General features: G+C 34.3%; 1 long non-coding RNA gene across 2 annotated transcripts; it reads left to right on the top strand.

The window, feature by feature from the left end:
- The first annotated feature begins 21,074 nt into the window (after positions 1-21,074).
- LOC141482070 (uncharacterized) lies at positions 21,075-23,193 on the top strand. 2 transcript variants are annotated; one of them, XR_012465316.1, is made up of 3 exons: positions 21,081-21,956; positions 22,206-22,509; positions 22,806-23,193. It is a non-coding gene; the product is annotated as an uncharacterized lncRNA (long non-coding RNA). The 2 variants fall into 2 exon arrangements; XR_012465315.1 differs by having other exon boundaries at positions 21,075-22,509.
- The last annotated feature ends 1,448 nt before the right edge of the window (positions 23,194-24,641 follow it).

Raw genomic sequence — 24,641 nt, forward strand, 5'->3', positions numbered from 1 at the left:
TTTTTTCAACACTTCTGGTTATACATACCAGAAATTGGTACCAACTACCATAATTCAAATGTAACACCCTGGCATAAATTCTAACAACCTGGCATAATTCTAATGTAAGTTTTTGTGATACACCCTATACAAAAAATTAACGTTCTCAAGATATTCATTTGTTTACTTAAAAAAAACTAGGTTTTCAAAAGTTTGAAAGAATACATGAATAAGCTATTGATTCATCAAAATACTCCAGTTCATCGTCTTGTAGGAGTAACATTTACGAAATGTCATACAAGGTGTTCGGAATCGATGATTAATTCTGAAGATATACAAATTGGCAAAAACTAAGGTTTTTTCAAGTGGAGGATAGTTTTGAAATTTGACCTATTTTTATGGAACATTCCATATATCAAAAATTAACCGTTCACGAGATATTTCCACTAGTTATTTTATTTTTACAAGTGGTTTTGGGTTTTATCAAGTATATAATGGGGTAATAAAAAGTGATCATAATTTTCCACAAAATAAACAATTCATCAACACCCATACAACTGATTTCATTGGCATCTAGGTTATTGGATGAAATTTTCCATTTATCGTTTATGAGTACTTTATCGCTGAATACAATAGGAATAGCTATGGAAACAAATGATAGTAGCTGTTGATTTATTAATGATGCCATTTGTATAGATGTATTTTACGAATTCGTGAGCAAAATGTCTCGTTTAAGTTATATTAACGAAGATTTTTTAAATTTGATTATGATCTATGATGAAAGTTATCGAATTATCAAACGGACATGCAGGTTATTTGCCAAAAGGTATGCAGAAAACTTAAACTGAATCGTAATACGGCGAAAAGGCTGTTGAAAAATTATTTGCATCATTAATCATTTTTTTCAAAACTAACCAAACGAAAGCCTCAGATTTGGAAATCTTATTGTTGGATATTTTGCCGCTCATCCGAAAGCATCTTTCAAAAATTGTGAGAAAACTTTACTAGTTGAACTCAGAACCACTCACAGCATTAAAAAAAAAGAATAAATGAAAACTGTTCAAATATCATATGGTACATCATCATCAAATGAATTTTTCAGTTGATACGTTAAGAAGATTACTTCGACCATGCCACTGAAGATGACTGCCGCAGTTACAGTTGAACCGTTTGGAGATTGTAACCAAAGAAGACCTCGGCAAAACCCGGAAACCAACCAAAACAGAAAAAAATTATCTGAAACAAATAACTGCACAGTTGAAGGACAAAGTTAATTATCTGGAATCTGAGGCTATAAAAGTGATGAAGAAAATCGCTAATGCCTTATATAAGAATGTCAACTAAAAAACAAAGATATAATAGACTGTTATATAAAGAAAACAATAAAAAGAAACATACTTCTTGCAGAGTTGGCAAACCTTGAAATAAAAAGCATAGTTCTAATAAATAGAAAGAAACGCTAATAAATAGAAAGAAATGCAGCCTTGATTCTGCAATGTTAAAAAGTAACAAGAATGAAACCGAAGCAAAAACCAAAATATTCATTAATGAACAGTTGACACCCCGTAACAGAAAACTATTCAATATGGCACACAAGTATAAGAGAGAAGGAGTACAAGTTTTCATGGACCAAAGATGGAAAAATCCTCAATAGAAAGGATGAGAATGAAACAGTAATTTGCATAAATAGTGAGGATGCTATATCTAAACCTAATTGAAATGGCCGAAATATATAAATCAAGTGCTAGTCTTTATCATAACATTAAGGAATATGTAGACAACAATGGGGACAATAGTAACTTCACTGTCTTATATCTGAATGCATGCTCAATAAAAAACAGAATGGAAGAGCTATAAATATTGATCAACAATTCTGTTCATCCTGATGCTGTGAAAGTGATTCCTGGCTAAAACTAGAAAATGGAAAATGTTATAGATAACATACCAGGATATAAAATTGTATTTGTTAGCAGAGGCAAACGGAGTGGAGGAGTTGGAATCTCGATTAGGGATAACTATACCTACAGAAAAATAGCTAGACAAGCAGATAATTGCTCAATGGTATTCATTCACATAGAGAAACTAAACTTAATTCTGTGTGGGATATACACTGACCAACATATTATAATCTCTCCAGTTCTCTGGAAGGAAAACTGGAAAACATAAATAATGGAAACAAAAAATGCTGGATGATGGGAGATCTCAATATTGACTCCCTAACAAACAGTTGTCAAAAGGAAAATCTAGATATAATGCTTGAAGCGAATGGTTTGAAGAAATTGAACAGCACAATGCCAACAAGAGTGACTCGGCACAGTGAAACCTTGATTGACTACTCATTACTAATGATGATGCCAATGAATACTCCTTAGCTACAGTTAAAAATGCTGTAAGTGACCACTGATCCCAAATATTACAAATAGTGACGATGGAATCGCCACAAGTAAACCTCAATGATTATTGTATCATCAAAGATTTGAAAGAAATGACATTCAGAAATGAACTGCAAAGATTTGCCAGGCACATCTGAGAAGATCCAGATATTCTTTGTGATGTAGTGATTAGCGCTTACCAAAAAATATTATAATAAGAAAACTGAAGAACAGATTCGGAAAGGACAGTGCCTCGTGGTACGTCACATACATAAACTTAAAGAAGATAGAGACTATTATTATCAAAGACATCGACTATTCCCTAATAGTGCACATTTATAAAGTATGTTCCAGAATGCACAGAAAATACTGTCTACCGGGAGAGACAATATTATCAAGACAGGCTCAAACAGGTAAAAAACAATCCAAAAAAATCTGGGAAGTTTTGAACACCATTGTACACAAAAAAACCTCAGGATATTGCCAATGAATTGAACAACTTCTTCACCAACATTGGCCCAACCTTAGCAAGGATAATTCCGAAAACAAATTTTGAGCCTCCAATAATAATTACAAGGGATGTATTTGCTTTAGAACCAACAACCCCGGAAGAAATAAAGCTGTAGGAGTTGACCGCATATACTTTACAGATGAAATCACCACTATTGTAAGTCTTCTGGTGAATCTTACCTTCACTACAGGGTCTGTACCTCGAGCACTAAAGAGTGCAAGAGTCATCCCCATCTACAAAGAGATTGATCCCTTAGTAACAACTATAGACCTATATCCCTGTTATCAGTTATCTCAAAAATATCCGAAACATGCGTGAACAATAACCTTATCACATTTCTTAATCACAAATTTCTGGTATCATTGTCAATATGTTTTCAGGAGAAATAGCAGTACCCAAACCACAACAACTGACTTAATTACAAACATGATAGAGAAGTTGGATAAAGGTTTGAATTGTATTTTTGTCTTCCTAGACTTAAGGAAGGTATTCGACATGGTGGATTATAGACTTCTGTTGGAAGTACTACAATCAGCCGGTTTGCATGGTATTCTGATATGGCTCAGCGACTAACTGGTGGGACGTATTCAAAATGTGGTGCTTAATGATGCAGTTAGCGGAACAACTGACATAACATATAAAAAAATCGTTAATTCATCACAAATTAACTCTTAATGCAAACAAGTCAAACTATATGATAGCGTAGTATGAAGATCTTTATACTATGATAATAGTAACAAGGAGCATGGGATGATATCACAGATGAAATTGGAACAAGTCGCCTAACCAGAACAACTTGTATCAAGTACCTCGGCCTTTATATTGATGATAAGCTGAAGTGGGACAAATATATACAGCAAATCTGTGAAAAAATAGCCCCTGCCATTGGTGTCTTGGAAAGAATTTCAAAATTCACTTTTATAAGCCAGAGAAAAACAATGTATTACTCCTTTGTGCATAGTCATGTCACATACCCGACATTCATCCGGAGTTGTGCGACATAAAATCGAATAGATCAATTAAAAGTATTGCAGAATAAAGCTATTAAAAAAGTATATAATCTTCTGTGCCAGTATCCAACAGCACAACTATATGTAACTAGACGAATCATGGATGTGCACTCACTGTACATAATTCAAACCTGTACATACATACATAGACCCAGCTGCATAATATCTATTCAAACATTCATTTTACATCGAATCTACTAGGCCATAACTCTACAGTACTAAAAATAGGCAACAATTACGAGCAACTGCTATGAAGGCTTCCGTTGGTCAGGAGAGTATTACACATCAAGGCGTCAAATCATACAACTCAATTTCCGAGAATCTATAAAGACTCTTGGAGTACTTACTGTCTTTTAAAAAGAGATTGAAGGATTTAATATTTAGTGGTTATTTTCTGAAAAAGCATTAGTATTAATAGTATTATCTATCCTATGAGATTGATGCTGTGATATATATATATATATATATATATATATATATATATATATATATATATATATATATATATATATATATATATATATATATCGAGAAAGGTTAATGCAGTCAAGCTGCTGGAAAATAATTCCATGAAAATCAAAAGATGAATAGATTAGTACTTTTTGATCATTCCCATATTGATTTCAATTTAAGAGCCACCGGTATACAGCTGTTTCAGCCTATTGGGCATCGTCAGTACCGGGCAGGCGGTCCTCGATTGAAGACAAAATGAGAAAAAACCAAGAAAGTACTTGATAAAAATAGCTGCGTAAACGCAAGCGAAACATAAGTGGAACCACCTATTGGTGTGACACCCAAGTCAACTTGCCAAGTTTTTATGTCAGTGTTGTTTTACACGTGTTTCGGGCTTTTGGCCCATCATCAGTATGGTGCAGCCAAGTGTAGGGATGGGCAACACTTGGTTACCAAAAGATAGAAATACAAATGCATGAAGCAGATCTCCACAACAGAAGGCCACTTAGATGTCCACCTTTGTCGAGAGGCAATCGCGGTAGAAGATTAGAGTGGTGTTAAGAACATCAAAACTGGGATGCAAATGATTGGGCCACAGGATTTGCAATGGTTATATAAGGAAGTTCTCTCTTATCGTCGAATGTATGCAGTTCCACTATATTTCTTGGTTTTGTCCTGGATCCAATGGAAAATTTACATATTGTTCCTGTTGGTCTTCTTGAACCTGGAATTCTTCAGTTGGTTCTTGATTGGAATAAGAGCAGGTTTCTTCAATGTAATAGGGGTTTGCTTCATATCCAAAGTCTTCGTTATGTTGCTCAATGTTGAACATGGGAGCTGTATTGAAATTTGGTCTTGCCTGAGGTTGGGTGCTCATGCTCTTCGTTGGTGCTCCATAAGTATTTCTGGTACTGATGCTCATTGGTGTTGGCTCTTGTCCGTTCTGCTTGTTTGGTTGATTCTGTCCAAAACCTTGTGGTTGGACTGAAGGCCACATCTGTCTCTGTTGAGTATTTGGTTGCCAATGTGGTCTAAAGGTCGGTTGTTGAAATTGTGGTTGGAGTCCCATTGCCTGATGAGGTTGTTGTTGTCCGGGTTGGTACATCCGCTGTGGTATTGATTGTTGGGCATATTGGTGATTTGCAGTTCTTTGCTGGGTCTGGAGTGGTTTCTTGGAGACTTGTGGGGGTCCAAACGTCCTTTGTAGATAACGGATATTGTTTTCTTCGTGGATGTACTGCATTGCTGTTGCCAAGTCTATTGGTTTCATTGCTCTTATGGTGGATCCCATGGGTTCTCGTAGTCCGGCTAGGAATGTTGTTAGAGCTTGTTGTTGGAAAAAGCTTTTCTTTCTGATCTTTATCGTATCATCGGCGGTGTGTAATTCGATATAGCTTGATATTGTGTTTAAAAGTCCCATGACTGTTTCGTAAAAACGTTGTGGTGTTTCGTTTTGGTCTTGTCGCAGGTTTACCAAATCTCTTGTTAAGGAATTTTCATTCCGTTGGTCGGCGAAGTTTTGGATTAGAGTTCCTTTGATGCTGTTCCACTCACTACATCCATAAACTGAGATGACGTCTTTGGCTCTGCCTCGTAGCTTGTTGAGTAGTCCTTGTATCAATATATGGTTCTGAAAACAACCGGGGTCTTCAGTATTCCAATATTCGTTCAGAATCATTGTTGATACGTTGATGAACTGATATAAATCATTTGGGCTTCCATCGTATTCGGGTACAATCCAAAAATTCTTCAGGTCGAATTGTTTTGCCATGTTGATGGGATTTAAAGGTTGGTCAATTGTTTGAGGAATAATGGATGGGCGAGAATTGGTACTTGAAGGTGAATTTGGTAAAACTAAGGTAGGGGACGTAAAATAGTATTTGCAATTGATGAAGTTGAGTTCATTTGTGCTTACAGGATGACGATGATGGCTCGTTGCATATTCTGTCACCAAAAACTTATTTCTATGTAGATATTCCTTGACGGACGATAGTGAAGAGGTATTCTTGTCTACGGCCAAAATTCTTCCTGGAGTACTTGCTTCTAGGTGGAACTTGGTTCGGGATAATAGTGGATGAACGTTTGAGAATGACGAGGATCTTCTAAGGACTCTTCCACTATCCTACCGACTGCGCCAATTATATTTCTCGTTCACACAAAAGGGTTTTTAAAAACTTTTTATTTGAACAGAGTAACAACTAATAACTATGAAATATAAGTACTGACTATTACAAATCAATTGCACCTATTTATATATAAATTATTGCCGACTTTGCAGATATCAGCAAAATTGATGTCGTCTTCGGGTCATCGAACAATATCCTGCTGATGTTATCGAACTGTATTTTTGAAATGTTAGTAATATATGGTGAAGTCCTGTTCGAGCATCCAAGATTGGTATTGGATATAAATGAAAAAGTGTGTACGTTTCAGGCTCTACGAGGGGAATATTTAAATCAAGTACTACTTTATTGTCTCTTTGATATGCTTGCAATTCAACAAGGTCTAAGTATTGGGGGATATTTCCAATACTGACGTATAATGGTAAATTATTTTTGTTTAATGTTTCTGATATTTCTTGAAGTGAATAAAGTAAATCTCTCGATTGGATTGAACCATGAATTATTTTCAATCCAGCGAAAGTGATTGAATTGATAATATCACCAATAAAAGTTTCAAGGAATATGTAGCTTTCCATGAGTGATTCGCATATCTCTAGAGTTTTTGGATAAGAAGAAAATTTTGATCTATGTGTGCAAATAAACTGAAATCGGATTGTTGAAAAAGTGGAGATATCCTTAAAAACCATTTTATAATAAGAGATAAGTTGGGGAACAAAAAAGAATAAAATAGTGTGGAAAAAAACAAAACAAAAAAACGAAATTGCACATAGATAAAAAACTTTGGCTTCTGGTAATAATTTGAATACAGTGGTGTACAATATCGTTTTTACTAAGGTTAAAGATGCGAAGAAATTGTCAAACCTGTAAAGAGGAAATGCATGAGAAGGACAAACTTGTAACCTGTGACAGCTGTCATACAACAATGCACGCCAATGAAAACTATACAAAACTAGGTCCTTCAGAGTACCGAGCCGTTATACTGCAAAATAGATCTCTGAATTTTTTTTGCTATGAATGTAGAGGTACATTTAAAAAAATACCTCTGCTTCTCAGACAAATAGAAGATTTCAGAAATGAAGTTAATATTATGAAGCAAGAAATATCTGAACTGAAAAACAAAAATGTGTCAATGGAAGCGGAATTATTGAAATTGAAGAACGGAGAAGAAAAAATGGAAATGGAAGAATTTATCAATGAGATGGAAGAAAGAAGAAAAAGAGCGAATAATGTAATGATCATTAATGTAAATGAGTCGAATGCTGAAAACAGAATCCATAGGCTTGAGGATGAAAAAAACACTGTTAAACAACTACTACAGAATATAGATAGTAATATAGAGAATTTTAGAGTTAGGAGGGTTGGAAAATATGATGGAAGAAAAAGCCGTCCTATCAAAGTTATATTGAATTCAAATGAATCGGTAATAAATATACTGAAAAATAGTAGAAAATTAACAGAAAAGGTACCTTCAGTAAAAATATCTAGCGACCAAACGCCTAGGCAGAGAAATTACTATAAAGAATTAAAATCAAAACTTGAATCAATAATGAGTGCTGGTGATAATTCGAAATATATATATATAAATCCTTTATTTAGTCAAAGACTAATAAATTATACATATAAGTGAATAACAATTTTAAAGAAATCGATACAATCTAAAAATTATAGTATTTTTTTTTTTTGTAACTTGTACAATGTCATTAAGCTGTAATATACTTATATTAAAAATAATTAATTACTAATTTACATCTCACCTCAAATATATTGTAAAATCTTATAAGTGAAATTAATAAATTAAACGTCGCGTCGTTCTATAGAACTGAAGTCAACAAAGTAAAATATTTACAATCTATACATATATATACATATATATACACATATACATAAGATATATAAGAGGAATGCCAAAAATTGTAAATAAATATTATGACAAAAAAGATTCAAAAAACTAAACTACTCATATATTAGTCATCATAACAAACTTGAATATAATTCAGATATAGTTTACTTAAATATTGAAAGTTTATTAGCTCATAAACCTCAACTCTTAGCTGAGATATCCTACTACAATCCATCATTTATATTGCTCAGTGAATCAAGAACTACAGTGGAAATGAATAATCATGAACTAGATATAAAAAATCACTCCTTAATCAGATGCGACTCAGATTCTAGACATACAGGGGGTGTTACTATCTTTGTAAGAAAAGAAATTCAATATACAGTATATAAAACATTTGTCCATAACCGTAATTACTGGTGTAAATTTATCACAACCACAAATGCTGGTACAAAATGGGTAATTGGTTGTTTGTATCATTCTCCAAACGAAAGTCATGCAACTTTTTTGGATCATTTGGAAAATATATGTGAAGAAATATTCTGTAACAACTGTCGTACAATCTTGGTTGGAGACTTTAATTTGAATTTCTTTTCAGGTGACTTTTATACAAACAAAATCAAGGATATATTTAATACATACGACATAACTCAAGAGGTAAAAACGTTCACCAGAGTGACGAATACAAGTAAAACACTAATTGATTATGTACTAACGAATTTCGAAAATAGTCAAGTGAATGTACTAGACGAACCAAAAATTACTGATCATGCTGTAATATCAATCAAATGTTTCTATTCTGAAAAAATTAATTTTAGCAACAAATGTATGAAAACTGTAAGATGATTAACTGATAAAAATCTCGATGATATCAATTTAAACTTGATTAACTGCACTTTTCTGCTAAATAGTACCAATATAGATGATATTTTCATTAATATAAAAGAACACTTCAACCAAGTTGTAAATGAGATAGCTCCCTTAAAAACAATTAGGTACTCATTATGAAAATGAATTACCCTGGTACGACAACGAAGTCAGAAAACTAAGTAGAGATAGAGACATGGCATATAAGTGTTTTAAACTGAATTCAAGTGAGGTGAATTGGGAAAATTTTAAGCTTAAACGAAATGCTGTTGTAAATATCATTAAAAAAAAGAAAGATCACTTTTACTTCAACCATAGAAATGTACATAATCCACGTTTAATGTGGAAAACGTTGAAAAACTTAATAAATCCGAAAAAAAACCACAATTACTATTTTAATGGTGTATACTTTGAACGAAATGGACGAAATATATTGATAAAAGACAGTAATGACATAGCAGATTGTTTTAATAAATACTTTCTAAGTAGTATCAACGATATTATCCAAAGTATTGAAGAGTGTGAGTTAGTTTGCTATATTGAAAATTATGAAGATAGTTTAGTGCCTTCGAACTAATAGACCTAAAACAGCTGAAAATAGTAATATCGAAAATTGATGCTAATAAAGGTTCACCTATTGATGAAATGTACGGTAAAATTATAAAAAACAGTTTTCAGGTAATTGGTCATGTATGGTGTTATTTTATAAATACATCATTAGAAAAAGGTATGGTTCCTACAGAATTGAAGATTAGTACTGTTACTCCAACTGAAAAAGTGACTAATACAAATAAATGTAGTGAATTCCGCCCTATCAACACTTTACCTTGTGCTGAAAAACTGTTAGAGCTAGTAGTTTATAAACAACTGTTGCAATATTGTAATGAAAAGAGTATACTTTTTATGAATCAATCTGGTTTTAGATCCAATCATTCATGTGAGTCAGCCATTCAGTTAACTGTTAATGAATGGAAAAGTAGTATGAGTAAAAATATGTTCACTGTGGTTGTGTTTTTGGATTTGAGGCGAGCATTTGAAACCATTAACCATAATATACTCCTAAAAAAACTGAAACTCTACGGCATAAGGGGAAAAGTACTTGATTGGATTAACAACTATTTAACAGGTAGACAACAACAAACAAAAGTTGGTTATTCATTGTCAGCTCCATTGGAAGTGCAACATGGAGTTCCACAAGGAAGCATTTTGGGTCCGCTATTGTTTCTTTTATACATAAATGACATAAAGCATTACAATGAATGTGACTATATACACTTGTTCGCAGATGACACGTTAATATCAGTAACTGATAAAGATTTGAATAATGCCGTACAAAAGATGAATAATTCTTTAAATAGAATAACAGAATACCTCAAAATGAATAAATTGAAACTGAATGTAGACAAAACAAAGGGGATGATAATTGCCACACCATTTAAATACAGACAATTTGATATAAATGAAATTCACATCAAAATAGAAAATAATACAATTGAATTAGTTCAAGAGTTTAAATATTTAGGGTTTATGCTTGACAACCACTTAACGTTGAATGGTCATTTCAATTATATTCAGAAAAAAATACTCAAAAAACTATATTTTTTTTCGAGGGTATCTCAGCATTTGAGTATGAGCTCAAGAATTACCGTATATAATACAATTATCAAACCTCACTTCGAATATTGCCCGACCTTATTGTATGGTTTTGACCTCAATAAAATGAGATCACTACAAAAACTTCAAAATCGTGCAATGAGAATCACTTTGAGATGTAACAGATATACACCAATATCATTGATGTTGGGAACATTACAATGGCTGTCAATAGAAAATAGACTTATTTATTTAACTATGAGTTATATCTTCAAAATGTTGCATAATCTTCTTCCATCATATTTTCACAAATATATAACTATCAATACGCAAGTTCACCAGCATGATACGAGAAGTAAACATAACTTACATGTGACTAGGCAAACAAAAGCTTACAATATTAAAACCTTGGTGTTCAAGGGATTCATTGCTTACAACAGGTTGCCAGATGATATAAAGAAATCAGAAACTCTGCAACAGTTTAAAATAAAAATGATAAACCATTTACAGCAAAAGTAAAATCGTTGTATTGTATATCTATCAGGATTAATAATTTTTAGTATCAATACGAGTATTATTATATGTATCTTCTTACGGGATATGAGTGTATAGTGGGTAGTGGGATAGCATAACTTATTGGTTTCATATGTATGTTTGTATATGATTATTGTGGTATTTGGCTGTAGGTGAATGGTATCAATATATGTATTTTCTTTCGGGCTATAAGTGTATATTGGGATAGCATTCTTATTGGTTCATGTAGGATTGTATATGATTATTATGGTATTTGGCTGTACTTGAATGATTTTCTTTTAGCAAAACAATGGAAAATATAACTCGAAATGTAAATACCTAGTGTGTACGTTTAAATTTAAAACAAAACAAATATATTAATACTATCGAAGGAGCTGCTAATTACTATATATAAGATTATACTTTGTAAATGTAGATTAGGATTACCTATTTCAATAAAGATTATTATTATTATTTTATTTGAGCTTCGTAAAATGCCGTTTCGTCTGATATTTCCATTAGTGATTTTTCGATTTCTTTTATGTCTTGATTGAAAGTCTCTTCATTAACTTGTAGCTTTTGAATTGTTGAATTGAAGTTTTTGATCACCAAAGTGGTTACAGATATTTGATTTTTTAATAGATTTTCGATTTGGTGTTCGTCTTGACTTATTTTATTGATACAATCCGTGAAGTATTCTCCATCGGATGCGTCAAGGTTTCCGGTTATTGCTTTCCAAAAAGTTCCTACACCATTTATTAAACCACGTTTTGTTCTTTTTTCAAATTTTTCTGTGTCCGTGAAGATATCTCTAAACTTTACTTGTAGTGAGTCTGATATCTGTCTTAAAAGACTGGTATGTGTTTTTATTTGAGTTTTGAAAGCTAGTATTCTAGGCTCATCTCTATCGAGAAAATAAATGAGGTTTTCTAGGATTTTATCATTATTGTACAGAGCGTCTTTGATGGATGATAAATCTTTGTAGACCAAAAAGGTCCATGTTTCGTTTGTTATTTTGAGGGTTCCTTCTTGATGGAAGAAAACGCCGATCGAGTTATTGATTGACTCTAAGTTGTATTGGGCACTAGCTGTTGATGACAGCAGGAGTGTCCTGAAAAAGATTATTATTATTCATGAAAAGGTTTCAAGCGGTCGAAATTTACTTTAGTTTTATTTCGCGTTTTCCAATTTACTAACATCGCGGAGTTGGGATAAATTTCTAATATTTCAAATGGTCCATTAAACTTATTTTCGAGTTTATTTGAAATTTGTGACTCTTTCACATAAACCTTGTCTCCTACTTTATATTTAGGGACGTTTTCGGAAACATTTATCAAATCTGATTTTAGACTTTTCTTTTTGTCTTTCGGTTTTTGCTCTGGCCAATTTATAGAAATATGTCATGCGGTTATTAAGATCTCTAATATATTTTGAAATTAGGTCTTTTTGGTTATAGAGCGTTTCTGGGGATCGACTAGCTGTATGTCCGAATATTAATTCGTACGGTGTGAAACCTGTTGTTTTGTTTCTCGTATTATTATAACAAATAACTACATATGGTAAAACGTTCATGGGGTAACGTTCGTCGGGATTTTCGGCTTTATGGGCGCGACTCATTTCAGCAAATGTGGGGTGGAATCTTTCGATTGATCCGTTCGATTGTGGGTGATTTACACTCGAATATGTGAGTTTAATGTCGTACAGAAAGCATAAGTCTTTCATAAGTCGACTTGTGAATTCTCGACCGTAGTCGCAATGTATCCTAAGTGGTGTACCGTAGTGTTGAAAGTAAAGAAGAAGGGTATTCACGACTGATTTCGAGGATTTGTCCTCTATGGCGTATGCTTGCGTGAATTTAGTCAATTCGTCACTTATTGTCAAAGCGTAGTATTTTGTAGGAATTTCGAAAATGTCTACATTGATACGTTCGAAAGAGGTTTTTGGTGTTTCGGTTATGACGAGAAGTGTGCTAAGGTTTTTTCGGCAAATTTTGACTCTGACAAATTTCGCATTTTTTCACGAAATTTTCGGCGTCTTTAATGAGACCTTGCCAGTTGTATTTCTGTTTTACTCTTCTGATGGTTTCATTAATGCCACGGTGCCGAATGACATTGATCAATGATTATGGGAATTTGATCGGGGTCAGGAGTTGTCGTTAGGTTTTGACAGACTTTTAATTTGATTTCTTTATCGGCAAAAATAAATGAAAATATTTCTAATATGGGTAATTCTAGGTTGTTTTCAATTGAAAAAGTTTTTCTAAGATCAAACTCATTTTGGGATTTATAAATAATATAGAACATGTGTTCTATGACAGATTCAGGGTCAAAAGGAAGGGGTATGATGTAGTATTTACGATCTTTTACTGATTTGTTAGAAAGTATGTTGATTCTGTCATTGTAAAAGTCTGGGTGTTCTTCGAAGAAGTCTTCGATGATTTCATAGGGTAATGGTTCTAGTTTGTTTTGCCAAAAGAAACTAACAATGTTTTTATGGTGTTTATCAAGGAGTTGAGAATTATCGAACTCTATTTTAGAATAATCGATTAGAGATTTTGATTTATATAAATTGACAAATGTATTGAATTCTTCTTGAATGGTTTCTACGGGGATTTTCTTTTCGGGGATGTCGTTTCCTTCGGGGTTATTATTTTCTTCAGGGTTGTTTTCGTTAGGGTTGTCATTCATTTCGTGGTCCTCTTTTACTTCGGTCTCGTTTTCGTTAGATACGTGTATGGAAATTTTGTGTTGGAAATTCGCACATTCTTTGAAGTAGTTGAGTTTGATTCGGGATAGTGAATCTGCATTTTTGTTGATTTTGCCGGGTTTGTATTCTATCTGGTAATCATACTCTTCGAGGCGTGCCAGCCTACTACTTGGGTCTTTTATTGAAAAAAGCCAGGTGAGGGGTCTATGATCAGTAATTAATCGGAATTTTCGTCCGAAAAGATATGGGCGAAAATGCTTTACTGCCCAAACGATGGCGAGAAGTTCTCTTTCTATTGTGGAGTACTTCGATTCTGCGCTACAAAGTGTTCTAGACGCATATACTATTGGGAGATCTTTGCCAATGGAACCTTGCGATAAAATGGCACCAATTGCAAACGCACTGGCGTCAGTTGTGAGCAAAAATGGTTCCTCAAAATTAGGGTAAATGAGAATGGGTCTCGTTATGAGTGCATGCTTAAGTTGTTCGAATGCTTGTCTGCATTCTGCGTCAAAGTTAAAGGGGGCATCTTTTTGTAGTAATTTAGTCAATGGTTTCGAAATTTTTGCGAAATTGCAAATGAATCGTCGATTGTATCTAGCTAAACCTAGAAATGATTTTATTTCTTTTTGGGTTTTTGGTTCGGGGAAATTTTGGATACATTCAATTTTCGTTGGATTGGGTTTGACTCCGTTTTGGGTAATGACATGTCCAAGATAGGCGACTTCTTTTCTCAAGAATTCGCACTTATCCGGTTGGATTTTCAGGTTCGCTTTTCGAAGTCTTTTAAATACTTCGGTCAACCTTGCTATGTGCTCATGGATGGTAGGAGAATATACGATGATGTCATCCATGTATACGAGACATCTTTCATTTTGTATACCTAGAAGAACATTAGCCATAACTCTCTGGAACATACTTGGAGCATTCTTCAAGCCAAATGGCATACGAACAAATTCGTAGTGGCCATTGTCTACGGAGAAAGCCGTTTTGGGAATATCTCGATTCGATTTCAATTTGATGAAATCCGGAGGCGAGATCAAGCGTGGTGAAATATTCGCATTTACCAAGCTGGTCTAAGAGGTCCGAGATGTTTGGTAATGGGTATTTGTCGTCAACCGTTAGCTCGTTGAGTTTTCGGTAATCGATGACAACTCTCCATTTCTGTTTACCGATGGCATCCATCTTTTTGGATACAACCCAAACTGGAGATGACCATGCGGATATTGATGGCTGAATAATACCTTGATTTAGCATTTTTCATATTTTTGTTTTAACTTCCCCTTGTGTACCTGTGGGTACCTGTAGGATTTCGTAAAGACGGGTCTAGTATCCTTAGTATCAATGGTGTGCTTTATTTCATTGGCAAAAGTGAGATTATCTCCTTCTAAATAGAAGATATCTTCGAATTGGAGGCATAAATCAGTTATTGATTGATGTTCCTCTTCTTTCAAATGTTCGGTTCTAAGTTGCGCTTTGATTTCTTGAATACGGTCAATATGGAGTTTGTTTTGGGAAAACAATTCGTTAATATTGAAAATTGTTTCGTGTGTTGGAAGGGGTTCGAGTTTTATTTCAGAAAGATCAATTTGTTTTGGGATCGCGTTTGTATTTACGATAGTAGTGTAGAATATACCGTTTTCATCAATTTTGACTATGGCGTTGGGAATTTTTACTTTTTCTCTTTCTTCAGCTTGCAGTATAGCTTCCGTGTTCTTGAGGTTGCAATGTAATTTGACTATTTTCTCCATTCGGGGTTCTATTTGAATTTGGTTCGGTTTTTCAGTGAGTATATGTCTGAAACTTTGAACAAAGGGACCGTTTTAGAATTTGTTATAGGTTGTTTATTTTTCAGGTCAATTATAAAATTGTAATGTTTGAGAAAATCAGATCCGATTAAACCATCAAAGTCGATGTATAAGTCGTAGATAAAGACTTTGTGTGGATCGTTTTGTGTGAAATTCATTAAAGTGGATTCATTCACGACAATTTTCTGGTCAGTGATACCTTGTATAGTGACATTTTCAGGTAATCAGAATTTTTCGCATATTTTGGATTTAAAAATGGATATTCCTGCACCTGTATCGATGAGAATTTTGAAAGTATTGGAAGAGTGTTTGATGTAGTAAATATTCTTCGGGTTCATAGAAAGCATAGGGCTTACATGAAAATTTGTTCCGAGAAGTTCACGTTCGGGTTGAAGTCTTGTATGTTCAGAGACTGAATTTGGGATTGAACTTCTGATATAGGGTCGATCGATTGGTTGTTGGCGGTTGGGGTTGAATAGGTGGGTGGTTCGCATTTGGGAGTGAGAGAAAATCCTGGTACATTGACGGATCTTCGGGTGTTTCAATTTGGTTGTATTGGTAATATTGATCACTAAGGGTATTATAATCATAGTCATTATCGGTGGGGTAGTAATCGTTGTATTGATAGTTATAGCTATCAGCTGTATGATAGACTTGATTATCACCTGTATGATAATCTTGAGATTCATATGTCATGAAATGAGCTCTTTGGTTTTGATTGAAATTAACAGGGTAATTCGAATTTCTTTGAATTACAGGTGGTCTGAATTGGTTTTGAGATTGAGGTCGAATTTGATTTTGATTAGTCTGGGACCTGTTTGGCTGAGAATTAGTTTGAAAGTTTGGTCTTGAAAAATTCTGATTGGGTTGAGGGTTTGTTTGGCTCGAAAAATTTTGATTGAGTTGAGGGTTTGGTCTCGCAAACTTTTGGTTGGAATATTGATAATTATTTTGGGGTCTTTGTTATCTCATTCGACATTCTGTGGAAATATGACCTATCTGACCACAAGTGTGACAGGTTCTTTGGGATGTTGGTTGGGGGTTTCGTCTGATTGATTGTTTGATGTTCGAAATAGGATAGTTGCATTTCTCTCCTAATTCCAACGTGTGCTTCAAGTAGATCTGCCGGATTGGAGGCACGGATTACTTGACCTATTCGCGGTTCTAGTCCGGTTAAAAGCGTATTTAATGCCATTGTTTCGATTAGTGCGGATTGCGCGTGTTTCTGTTCTGCAGAAAGAGCGGATTCTTGTACACATGCGTGCATTTTGGCATTGTGGACTTGAAGGCGATTGAAAAATATTGGAAGTTGTTTGATACGCTGGAGATCGTGAATCAATGATGTTAGATCTCTAGAGTCTCCAAAATATAAATTTAATAAATGTTTGATTTCGGGATAAGTTCCAGGATTCCTTGAACTTATCAATTGTGCTGCTCTACCTCTAAGTTTGCTTTTGATGTGAATCACTAATAGATCGCGTTGGTCTGCTGTTAAGATGCGATATGCACAATTACAAGCATTTAAGAAAGAGTTCAAAAATATTTGATCACCTTCGAATTCAGGCACTATTGAATATATTTCCGATAACTTGTATAGTTCGATTGCTTCTGGTTCTGATTGGTTTTGAGGCATTTTGATTTATCTTAACAAATTTTTGGTGTCAAAATTTGAATGATCGAACAGTACTTATTTACTACTTACAATAATCAATCAGTATGATTATTGATTTTGCAAAGAAATAAAGTGATGGTAAATTAGATTGCAAAATAAATCGAGACAATTCAATATCGACTTACAGTATTACAATCTTCATTCCGATTCGTCGTGTTCTCGAAGTCGTCCAGCCAGGGGCTTCACCAGATGTTCCTTCCGCTGCTTCCTCGAGTGATGACTCCTCAGGGGTTGTTGATTCTTTCTCTGTTGAGGGATTAGGATCCGCCGATACTAGTTAGGGTTTCCTTTTTCTAGCAACGTTGTCAGATCCTACAACGACTGCTCCAATTGTTATATTCACTGTTTTGACTTTGACTTTTTAAAAAACTTTATTTTCAATTACAGACTTTCTTTGAATAATAATTGAAACTATCCATTTATAATTTGTAGACAGCGGTGTCAGCAGGAGACGATGGGAAATAACAAAAGTATCACGTTCTGCTGACTCAAAGTCTGGGAAGTCGTTATCTTGGTAATCTGATACCGGTGAGAAAGTCTTACTCACGATATATCAGGTATGATCAACATTTATATTATGTAACTCGCCTGTGCATAGTAGGTACTATGTTCAGCGTAACAAGTGTGAGTCTTATAATGACTCGCTGTAAAAAAATGATTGATTCTTCAAAGTAATTATTTTAAATGAATTACACGTGATAAATATATCAGTAGTAAATAGGCTGCAAGAGTTCTAGATCAAAACCCCATGTATTTTCTTATGGAGGTCCATTCTGGCGTTTTTGGTTCCTTTCAAGGTCACGCGTACGGCAGAGTCCAATCAGAGCGCTCCAAATTGTCACGTGACTCAGATGCATCGTCGCGAGTACACCACACTACACTGGCGCCACCTATGAGTCACTAGCTGAACTATCTATTGGTTGAAGAAGGACACTGTAAACACTAGACATATGGGTGTTGTCATGCGACGCAGTATGCGCAGTTGCCGGTTTTATGATGTCTGTCAATACGGATCGGTGTCTGTGCAACTGTCAAATGTCAATGAGGGTGCAGGACGGTGTCTGTGAGGGGGAAACGTGTGACGTCATCGACGCAGGATGGAACGAGTATAGTAGCGATTTAAGCGTAGAACTCCGCCCCTCGGCCCCCTTGGTACTTCCCCTAACCTATCGGCCCCCTTGGTACTCCACCTAACCTATCAGCTCCCTCGGCCCCCTTCAGTCACGTGATTTTAATTAAAAAAAGTTTATAGTTATGAGATTCGAACCTGGGTCGTCCGCGCCGTAAACATTGTCCTTAGCCTCTACACCATCGTAAGATATTGAAGTTAACTGCGAATGTTTGGTATTTACAGCGTTAGTTTTGTCGGGACCGAAATTGACTCATTCATTATACTTGACAGCATTTTTATTTTTGATTTCCATAGAATGTAATTGTCATTATCATATTGAAGATAGGAAAATATACTTAGATTTGGGAAATAATTAATATTTCATGTAAAGAGGTGCATGTGTGTGTAAGAGCGAGAGGCGCGTGTGACGTAATCGATGCACAAATTTACGTGGCTTTGCGTATATTGAGAGATTCATTTGAATAATTTATCGTACAGAATTGTTTCATGTCCTGTTATCAGTAACCGCACAAAAATAGGCGCTCGATTCATCGATACAAAAGTATATGGAAACACCAAAGTTATAGAACACACAGAGTCATCTATGAGTCACTAGCTGAACTATCTATTGGTTGAAGAAGGACACTGTAAACACTAGACTCATAAGACGGCATCTGTCAAATGTCAATACATGCCAGCATGGCAGGTTCAGCGTTGCCAGTTGTACAATAAATCAATGGTTATGGAGTAATGTAGCGTTGCCGGTTTTGGAATTAATCGTGAACGACTCGATGAAAATTGGAAGCGTGAAAGTGATATATTAATAATAATGAATCAGATTAAAGAAAAACTATGACAACCTGCGATCCGTCATTGTATACGGGGTGTCTCAAAATACATCATTGAAAACAAACATGACGTCGAAGTGTACAGGGTGCGTCAAAATATACCATTTAAGAAAAAACATGTCGGTTCAACAGAAGTCTAGCATTCCAACATGCCAAAAGGGCACTACGTCTCGTATCTTTGTCAACCAAGTTAGCATCATCAGGAGAAAGAGGAGATCCAAAAGTGTCGAGAGGTTGAGCGTTGTGGACTCAACGTGAGGGCAATGGGGGAGCGGAGTATTCGACAATGACATTTCAAAATACGTTGTTTTCCATGCGTTTACGATCGTTTTTCGTGCGTTTACGATCGTTTTTCGTGCGTTTACGATCGTTTTTCGTGCGTTTACGATCGTTTTTCGTGCGTTTTCGATCGTTTTTCGTGCGTGTTCGACCGTTTTCCGTGCGTTCATTCGTTATCGTTTCATCGTTATTGTCGTAACGGTTTTTCGTGTTTCAATATGACAGTCATTTATCATTTAACGCGTTTCGCTAACCAGGTTAGCATCTTCAGGAAATGACTAAAGTCCATGCTTTGTCATATGAAGATTCATTTTGCGAATTTTCAGACTCTTGAACGGAACCTTGTGGAACACCCAACCTAACTTCTGTTACAGAGTGGTGTCGGTCAGCCAATCAGAATGGTGAAATCAAATATCGCTCGATTGATTGTGCTAGATGAAATTGAACTGGAGAATGAGGGTCGAATAATAATAATAATAGTGATAAAACATTAAAAGCTTGAAAGTGACGTAGTCAGCGTGATAGGTGGTGGCGTGTGTGATAATGAATGAGTTATTACAAAGAATAATAACGCAACTGTCAGAAGGGCACTGAGTTGTATATTTACTAATAATGATCAGATCGTCGCATACGGCATGTCAAATGAAAGGATAAGAAATGGAGAATTCGTCGACAGAGAAAAAACAAATATGGCGTAATGAATATAATATCCAACGCCTAATGTGAAATAACATAGGAAGAATTGCAAATTCAACAAAAATCACTGAAAAAACTTGTAATTAGAAATTGTTGGGTTATGAACAACTATAAGTTTATTCCAATTGCAGAAGCTTGATTCAAAACGCAGAATTTATTAACAAAGAAAATTAAAAAAATCATTGGATACTGAAACATATGATATATTTGGATTCCTTAGGGTGAGAAGGATTCGAATCTATCAAAAAACGACCACTTCCGGTTTTCACTTCCGGTCCTCCGATTTCGATGATTTCAACATCAATGGATTCGTTTAGATGTCATGAAACATAATTAATCATTTGTCGAAGCCAAAAGGGCCTTATAACCTATTTTCATTATACTAGCAGCAACGGACCGATGTGGGTACTCATTTCAAATGATTTCATTTGTAGATTATGAAAAGTATAATATCGAGCATCTAATGTGAAATAGCATAGAAAGAATTGCACATTTGAAGAAAATCATTGAACATATTTGAAATTAAAAGTTGTTGGGTTATGAACAACTACGAGTGTAATGTAATTGCAAAACTTTCATTCAAAACACATAATTTGTTGACAAAAAATGAAATAATCATCGTATACTGAAACATATGGTATTTTTGGATTCCTTAGGGTGAGAAGGTTTCGAATCCGTCAAAAACAGGTCACTTCCGGTTTTTACTTCCGGTCGTCCGATTCCGATGATTTTGATATCAATGGATTCCTTTAGATGTCAAAAAACAAAGTTAATCATTTTACGAAGCCAAAAGGACCTCATAACCTATTTTCGCTATACTAGTCGCAACAGGTCGGTGTGGGTACTCATTTCAAATGATTTAATGTGTAGACAATGAAAAATATAATATCGAGCGCCTAATGTGAAACAGCATAGGAAGAATTGCAAAGAGAATCATTGAAAAAACTTTGGATCGGTACGTACATCATGTCAAATGAAAGAAGAAAAATTGCAGAATTCATCTATAAAGAAAAAACAAATATGGTGCAACATGTCAGAAGGGCACTAACCCACATCTTTATTAATGATAACTGAATCTCAACGTGCAGCACATCAAATGAAAGGGAAACGAATGCAGAATTCATCAACAGAGAAAAAAAACGGAGACGATGCCAAGAGGGCACAAAGTTGTATCTTCACTAATAATAGTCGCATCATCACATGTAGTACTTCAAATTAAATGGGGAAAAAAATCAGAATTCATGTGTTTGTTGCGCTATTCAAATCCAAGGTGACATGGATCAATGTCAACGCTGAATATGCATATAACAAAGACTCTTTGATTTTCTTTTGTTTCATTTCAGAATATGTCATCACTAATTTTTATATTCAAACCCAAAGTGACATTGATCACTGTCAATGTCGAATCTACATCCGGAGATATGCAGTTCTCAAAGCGACGAAACAAAGGCTCTTTGTTTCATTTTAAAATATGTCATCACTTATTTTACTATAAATACGTCATGCATGGCGAAATGAGTTAGTTGCATCCGTTGAAAGTGATACCAGTGACAAGTGCACCGATTCTATTTGAAAGTAAGTGTTTTAGGTTTGACTCTTTCCTCAGATGAATTTATTCAAATGTAATTTAATTGAAAATTGGTGAGAATTGTTGAATCATTTGATTTCCAAAATTTTTTTCGATATATATATATATATATATATATATATATATATATGTTGGATGATTTCAGTCAAATGTTTTACATGTCGTGGTTTGTTTGAGATAGTATTCGCATATATTGTGAATCAAAACATAAAGCTTTCATTTTTTATTTTTCACAGATGGATTTACAAAAGTTGAATGCAAGTTCGATCGTGAAGAAAAAGCCAAGTATCAAAGTAGCAGATTTGCCTGTGGAGATGCCGCAGAGGATATTCACTGCCAAAATCGTGAAATGAAAATTTGGTGAGGCGGTCTTGTTAGATTTGGGAGATAAAATATCATTTCTGCCCCACCGAGTGACGGAGGCGTATCGTCCTCACTTAGAAGAATTTTCATTAGGAAAATACGCTATTGTGTTCAAAGGGTTAATGGACATTGGGAAACCGAATCTTGTCGTTTCATTTGAAATTGTACGAAATTAAGGTTAGTACTGTTTCCAATTTTATAAGCAAAGAGTTTTGGATGTATACAATATTTTTCATTCGGGTCAAAAATTCTCACTCACAGATATGATCTGCATGAAGTAGTGTTTTCATACAATATATTTCCTTCACTTAGTACGTGCAGAATATGTGTTTTAAATTCTTTATTTTGAATGACACTTGATTTTTTATTTTCATTATAAGTGTAGCAATTACTTCATGAAAGACATTACCCTCTCTGTTGGCAAAAAATTTTTTTTAGTGTATGTTTTTATTGAAAAATCGAATTTATTTCAGAATAATACATCAACGTGTGCAGTATCAGTCAGAGTCAACTCAACAACAACATTCAAAACCGTCATAGCAACCTTTCCAGAACGAGATTCAAATCTCAGCAGTTTCCATTTTTTTCAGTCTATAGTTGCACATTATGAGGCTAGAATTTGTCGATATTCAGTGATTTGTTGGACAAACTGCGTCTATTCAATATATAGGTACACAACCGTAATGAATTTGGAAGACTTTGAAGATTCATCGTGGTGTGTTCCAAAATTCAAGAAAAACACGCCGTTCTGTATGGGTCATTTCAAAGGAAATTTGTTCAGCTGCAGTCTCAATAACGTTGATATTTTATATAAATGGCTTTATAATATACTACCAAAATAAATAAAATACATATCACACACATCTTTTTTTGAAAATGAAAACTTATCTTCTACAGGGAAAGTTGTCAAAAATATGCAATAACAAAAAATTATATACCAGATTTTATAGAGATGAAGAAACATCATATTGAAAGATACTAAGTTGACAAAAAAAGGACATTTTAGAAATAAAGGAAATAAGTTTGTCTGTCATTTTAAATTCTGATTCGTTGGGTCGATATAACAAAATGTGGCATTTTATATCTTGAATTTTATTCAGGACATTATTATAGATGATTGACATTTGTCATTAAATTTCAAGTGTGATATTTATAAATTCATTTCGTATTGTAGTTTTTTCGAAATTCCCATTCAAAATAGCATCCTTTGATATAGATACCACCGGACGAGTCTATTATGTGTAGATAACCTGAGTTTTAATTTTTCGGAGTTCTGAGTTCTTGTACATATAAACATAACAAAGTAACGATACAGACAAATATGAAAAATCGTCATAAAATAATTCAAATCCATTCAAGTGAATACATGAATTGAAAGATATTTTAACCTCAACTTCGATATTCTGAAACAAAAACACACAGTATTCACAATTCCATCTTTCGTTATTCCAAGTTCATAGTCATCAAAATTGATACGATTATAATATATATATATATATATATATATATATATATATATATATATATATATATATATATATATATATATATATATAGGAATATAAAACTATCTTCAAATACAGTTGCATGAATGCACATCAAGCATTTTGTCGTAGTACGGTGACCGGGGCAAAGTTACAACTTCAGCATAATATGAATGTTTATAAATATTAGGGAAGGTCAAGATCATCAACAGGTATTAAGAAATTCATTCGGTCTCCAAAGCTTTCGGAATACAATGCAAATAATTTTCTTTATGACTATTCGTTCGATATTAAATATTATTACCTCAAAATATATCGAAATCATAACACGTTTGCGATTCATTTTTTCAGTTACATTTGAAAAGTGAGTTTCAGTTTGCAGAAATAATAGCCCACACATGTTGGAAATTTTGCCATAGTGTGGTGAAAATCGTATTGAAAATTCTACGAAATATAAGCGCATACATACAGAGTGAATCAATATTTGAAATATGTCGTTTGGAACCCCCCATAACCCTTCTCTATCGAATTTTGGCAGAAATAATGCTGAGTCGTATTGTAGAGTTAACGTTCGAAATTGGGGAACGTGAAGTATTCAACAGTTTTGCGTGCGACGGTTTTGCGTGCGTTTTCGAACAGTTTACGTGCATTTATTCGTTATCGTTTCGTCGTTATTGTCGTTTTTTTTCCCCATTTCAATATGACAGTCATTTAACACTTAACGCATTTCGCTTACCAAGTAAGCATCATCAGGAGATGAATAAAGTCCACGCTTTGTCGTATGAAGGTTCGTTTTGCGAATTTTCAGACTCCTGAACCGAACCA

This window comes from Leptinotarsa decemlineata, unplaced genomic scaffold (genome assembly GCF_025532065.1).
Source record: "Leptinotarsa decemlineata unplaced genomic scaffold, Ldec_3_MD MMD2_tig00000690_RagTag_RagTag, whole genome shotgun sequence".
Lineage (NCBI taxonomy): Eukaryota > Metazoa > Arthropoda > Insecta > Coleoptera > Chrysomelidae > Leptinotarsa > Leptinotarsa decemlineata.